Consider the following 6,236-nt stretch of genomic DNA (forward strand, 5'->3'; position numbering starts at 1 on the left):
GGGTGGGGCTGATAGTTCCACTCCTCTTATCCCTTGGTCTTTACCTGAGCAGTTTCATCCGGAACAGGAGCCACACCTTACGTCATGCATTAACGTAGCACAAGTTCAGGTGTGACTGATGTTATGCAAGATCAGGGGCTTGTTGTGAATAACAAAAGATACTCTTATCACTCAGGAAATTCCAAGGATTTTAAGGTCTCTGTGACAGGAACCAGGCCCAAAGACCAAATGTATTTTTTATTATACCACATTTATTCTATAAATATATATATATTTTTTTGTACAATTGCTTGTTTACATTGGCAGCAACCCTCAAAGCACTGGTATATGAAGACCAGACCTGCCAGACACAGTGGCTCATGTCTGTAATCCTAGTACTTTGGGAGGCTGAGGAGGGTGGGTCGCTTGAGCTCAGGAGTTTGAGACCAGCCTAAGAATGGTGTCCATATGCTATGGTGAAACCCCATCTCTACAAAAATCAGCTGGGTGTGGTGGTATCGACCTATAGTCCCAGCTACTCGGGAGGCTGAGGTGGGAGGATCGTTTGAGCCCAAGATTGTGCCACTGCAGTGCAGCCTGGGGGACAAAGTGAGATCCTGTCTCAAAAAAAAAAAAAAAGACCAGACCTAAAGAACAGCAGCTCTGACCCCAGGAACAAGGGGCTTATAATACATAATGCTTCATCATAAGTTTGTTTCCTTTAGATGGGTCTTTTAGATCTAGCACACACAACTTTTTAGAAGACCGTTCCATAATAGATGCAGGTCAAGGTCACACATTAAAATCTGCCCTAATTGTCATTTTGCTGGGAATGAGAGTCCCTGACTGTCTCAGGAAGATCTCTAGCGACGCTTTTCATCTTAACTGAATGAGGCAGTGCCGTCTGCAGTCCAATAACTTCAATGCCTGAATCCGGACAGTATAGCAGTGTTACAGGAAAGGGTCCCGATCCAAACCCCCAGAGAGGGTTCCTGGATCTTGCACAAGAAAGAATTCAGGGCGAGTCCACAGTGCAAAGCAAAAGCAAATTTATTAAGAAAGTAAAGGAATAAAAGAATGGCTACTCCAAAGACAGAGCAGCCCCGAAGGTGATTGGTTGCCCAATTTTATGGTTATTTCTTGATGCGATGCTAATAAGGGGTGGCTTATCTATGCCTCCCCTTTTTTTGACCATATAGGGTAACTTCCTGATGTTGCTATGGCATTTGTAAACTGTCATGGCATTGGTGTGAGTATAGCAGTGAGGAGGACCAGAGATCACGCTCGTGTCCATTTTGGTTTTGGTAGGCTTTGGCTGGCTTCTTTTTCTTTTTTTTTTTTTGAGACGGAGTCTTGCTCTGTCACCCGGGCTGGAGTGCAGTGGCCGGATCTCAGCTCACTGCAAGCTCCGCCTCCCGGGTTCCCGCCATTCTCCTGCCTCAGCCTCCCGAGTAGCTGGGACTACAGGCGCCCGCCACCTCGCCCGGCTAGTTTTTTGTATTTTTCAGTAGAGACGGGGTTTCACCATGTTAGCCAGGATGGTCTCAATCTCCTGACCTCGTGATCCGCCCGTCTCGGCCTCCCAAAGTGCTGGGATTACAGGCTTGAGCCACCACGCCCGGCCCCTTTGGCTGGCTTCTTTACTGCAAACTGTTTTATCAGCAAGGTCTTTATGACCTGTATTTTGTGCTGACCTCCTGTCTCATCCTGTGACTTACAATGCCTTAACCATCTGGGAATGTAGACCAGTAGGTTTCAACCTCATTTATCCCGCTCCTATTCATGATGGAGTTGCTCTGGTTCACATGCCTCTGACAGCAGGATGACTCGCAGGCTCTGCTCAGGCCTCACCTCATCTTTCACTAGTTGCTGTGAGAAGAAATATTTTTCTTGGTTTTTAGATATGAAAACAAGATCCTGTTGTTCGTGGTCTAAAGGAGAATACATAGTAGACATGAGGCTGTGCATCACTTGGACTGTGTGAAGAAGGCATGAATTTGCTCTGCTACCACTTGTCCAATAAGCTGCTCGAGTTCTTGGATGGAATCATTACTCAGTTCCTGGATACTTGGAAACTTCTGAAGCAAAAGGAAGGCTTTAACTTTTCCAAATCCTGGAATCTGCTGCACATTTCAAAGAAGGAATGGGTCGGGCGCAGTGGCTCATGCCTGTAATCCCAGCACTTTAGGAGGCCCAGGCGGTTGGATTACTTGAGGTCATTAGTTCAAGACCAACCTGGCCAAAATGGTGAAACCTCGTCTCTACTAAAAATACAAAAATTAGTCAGGCATGGTGGTGGCGGGTGGCTGTAATCCCAGCTACTCAGGAGGCTGAGGCAGGAGAATCACTTGAACTGGGAGGTGGAGGTTGCAATGAGCCAAGATCATGCCACCACTGCACTCCAGCCTGGATGACAAAGTGAGACTGTCTCCAAACAAAAAAAAAAAAACAAAGAATAAATGACTCAGAAAACAGAGCCCCTTTCTTCCTGAGAAAGGATTTTTCTAGAGCTCTTTGGTTTGCTCTTCAAAGCATCCTGTGAGGCAGGATGCTTCCATCTGGCTGGCCATCCCAGGGTCAAGCACAGTGAACTTCTGTATGCCTGGAAAGTATTGTTCACTCATATGAGCTTTTTCAACTACTACAACCCCTTGAAGATTACTGGAATTCCTAACCTGACCAAGCCTCTTTATGTAGCTGTTTTCTGGCTACTGAATCAGGTTCAGTGACATAAAGAATGAAGAATCTGCTAAATAGGTAAAAATCTGATGTCAGACCATCCTGAAAAATGAGCTTAATTTTCCTTTGCATCCCCTGCACCAGCTGGAATCCATGCTATTTCTCAGTGACCACAATGAGGGAAATGCAAGACAGAACTTGAACAGTCTCTCCTGCACACAGCCCTGCATTCCAGAAGCTAGGGCCTCTGGCAGAATCTCATCTGCAGAGTATTCTTTCAAAGACTGAAATTATTTGCCAATGTCTTAGAAATAAGAAAGACCGCCGGGCGCAGTGGCTCATGCCTGTAATCCCAGCACTTTGGGAGGCCGAGATAGGCAGATCGCCTGAGGTCGGGAGTTCGAGACCAGCCTGACCAACATAGAGAAAGCCTGTCTCTATTAAAAATGCAAAATTAGCAGAGTGTGGTGGTGCATGCCTGTAATCCTAGCTACTTGGGAGGCTGAGGCAGGAGAATCGCTTGAACCCGGGAGACGGAGGATGCGGTGAGCCAATATCTCACCATTGCACTCCAGCCTGGACAACAAGAGTGAAACTCCATCTCAAAAAAAAGAAAAGAAAAAAAGAAAGACCGGCTGGGCGTGGTGGCTCATGCTTGTAATCCTAGCACTTTGGGAGGCCAAGGTTCAAGGACCACTTGAGTCCAAGAGGTGGAGACCAGCCTGGGTGACATAGCGGGACCCTGTCTCTGTTTTTAAATTTAAAAAATATATATTTAATTTAAAAACAGAAAAATAAGAAAGACTTCTGAGCTTTTGAAGAACTGCAAGTAATTTAGTATGGCTAAAAAACAAGGGAGAAGGTTGGGCGTGTGAGCATGGTGGTTTACACCTGTAATCCCAGCACTTTGGGAGGCTAAGATGAGCTGATAGTTGAGTCCAAGAGTTTGAGACCAGCCTGGGAAACATGGCAAGACCCTGTCTCTGCAAAAATAAACAAACAAATAAATAGGTAAATAAATAAATAAATAAAATACATTAGCCAGGCATGGTAGCGCATGCCTGTAGTTCCAGTTACTTGGGAAGCTGAGGTGGGAGTATCACCTGAGCCCAGGAGGTGGAGGTTCCAGTAAGCTGAGATCATGCCACTAAACTCCAGCTTGGGTAACAGAGTGAGACTCTGTCTCAAAAAAAAAAAAAAAAAAAAAAAAAAAAAGGCAAAAGTTCTGGGGTGGGTGGGTTGGAGCACTGATGACACAACATAAAAATATTATGAATAGCTGTGTATGTCATGCTAAGGAGTTTCATCCATATCCTAAGGATAATGAAGAGTCTTTGTAGTTTTTAAACCAGGGAATGACTTAATCAGATTAGTACTAAAGAGATTATTACTCTGGCTGCTTTGTATCATAAAGATGGGGAAGCACAGATGGGAACTGGGGGGTCACTTAGGACTCTGTTAGAGTAATGACTGAACGGAGCTGAAGCCGTGTGGAAAGAATAGAAGATGGATGGATTTGAAAGATATTAAGGAGGTAGGCTCAGTGGGATTTTAGTGATAAAGGGTGTGGTGTGTGATAAAGGGTGTGGTGTGTGTGCTGGGACTCAAGTTAGGCAAAGAGAGAAATTGAGGAAAATGAGGATGATTCACACATATTTCAACTGTGTGACTCAGTAGATCATGGCACCAGTTTAGCTGAGGGCGGGGGTGCACTGTGCAGGAAGGTGACAATTCTGTCCCAGACATGTTGGGCTATTAGGGATTTAGCGAGATCAACATTTATCCACACATTTTTCTTGAGCTTTTCCTGCACTACAGGTGGTGGAAAATGAAAAACTACATATCCAAGACTCTCCTACAGCTAGCGTTTGAATGTGATTTAGGTTCCAGCGACCGTATATGCTAGAATGAGACTTGAATTAAAAACCAAGCTCAGTGAGAAGAACAGCAAGGAGTGAGCATCCGATTTCTTAGTGTGGACAATAGCACGGCCAGGGTGGTTCTCATGCCCGAGTGGTGACATTCCAGTTTTGGAAGGTGGCCCCAGATGGTGGGAGAAGCAATAGAGTCCCTTGGTAGTCACTCCTGGGGGCTCAGACTAGAGTGTTTCTTTAGCTTTTCCCCTTTCTGAGTGGACTTTCTGGAATTAAAGCCTGTCTGACTCAAGGTGTCTATCGGATGTTCAAACAATGATGTGCTATTGCATATTCAGACTGAGAGTTGAGGACATAGATATGTGAACATAAGTACAATTTAAAAGCTGTTGGGCTGCGTGTGGTCGCTCACACCTGTAATCCCAGCACTTTGGGAAGCCGAGGCAGGTGGATCACCTGAGGTCAGGATTTCAAGACCAGCCTGGCCAACATGGTGAAACCCCATTTCCACTAAAAGTACAAAGATTAGTCAGGCGTGGTGGTGCACACCCTTAGTGCCGGCTACTCAGGAGGCTGAGGCAGGTGAATCACTTGAACCCGGGAGGCAGAGGTTGCAGCGAGCTGAGATTATGCCACTGCACTCCAGCCTGGGCAAGAGAGCAAGACTCTGTCTCAAAACAAAACAAAACAAAAACAAGCTGTTGGCGGCCGAGCACAGTGGCCCACTCCTGTAATCCTAGTACTTTGGGAGGCCAAGGCTGGGGGATCACTCAAGCTCAAGAGTTCAAGACCAGCCCAGGCAACATGGTGAAAACCTATCTCTACAAAAAAATACAAAAAATTAGCCGAGTGTGGTGGTATACGCTCATAGTCCCAGCTACTGGGAGAGCTGAGGTGGGAGGATGGCTTGAGCCTAGGAGGTCATGCTACTGCACTCCAGCCTGGGTGACAACGTGAGACTCTGTCTCAAAAATAAAAGCTGTTGGAACCCCTCAAAACATTTAAACCTTGACAGAGATGAGACTGATCTGAGTCACATATGGCTATAACATGTTTCTCAGATTATAGATTAACTCGTTTTCTCATTTTTCTTTGTCCCGTACAATGACTAGAGAAAATTAGATGACGTCAGGGACAAAAACCTCCTGCCTTCTTAATTAATGACCTTTGTTACAGATTAACTTTTTCTTTGTTATTCTGCCTTGCTTAGATCAGATGACAGAAAACCCATGACTATTACACTTCTGTAAAAAAAAAAGAAAAAGAAAAACAAGAAAACAACTATATGTACTCTCCCAAAAAGAAACACTTTTGTAACCATTCAGTTTGCTATAACTATGTGCCAACGTTGTCTAAAAAGAGTTGTAATCCTGCTCAGAGTTCCTCTGTCTATATAAATAAACCCTTAACTTCCTGACTTCACAAAGCTGACTTTCTTCTTTTGGAGTTGATGTCTCCAGGTGTGCCATCTTCACACTTTGGACTGGAATAAACTGTTTTGAAATTAGATCCTGACCCTTTTGATTATTTTAGGTGACAGATAGAGTTTAGACTGAAGTATAGATCTGGGAGAATACACCAATAGATGGTAAATGAAGACTTGGGAGTGGATTGAGGAGAGGAAGAAAGTACAATAAAAAGAGAGGTGGCCAGGCCAGAATCTTGAAAACCAGCACTTATGGCCGGGCGCGGTGGCTCAAGCCT

General features: G+C 44.9%; 1 pseudogene; it reads right to left on the reverse strand.

Annotated features, from left to right (window-relative positions):
* Window positions 1-1,946: 1,946 nt before the first annotated feature.
* Window positions 1,947-6,236, reverse strand: part of LOC105521374 — an 18,852-nt pseudogene continuing 14,562 nt past the window's right edge.

This window comes from Colobus angolensis, unplaced genomic scaffold, assembly GCF_000951035.1.
Source record: "Colobus angolensis palliatus isolate OR3802 unplaced genomic scaffold, Cang.pa_1.0 Scaffold11, whole genome shotgun sequence".
Taxonomy (NCBI): domain Eukaryota; kingdom Metazoa; phylum Chordata; class Mammalia; order Primates; family Cercopithecidae; genus Colobus; species Colobus angolensis.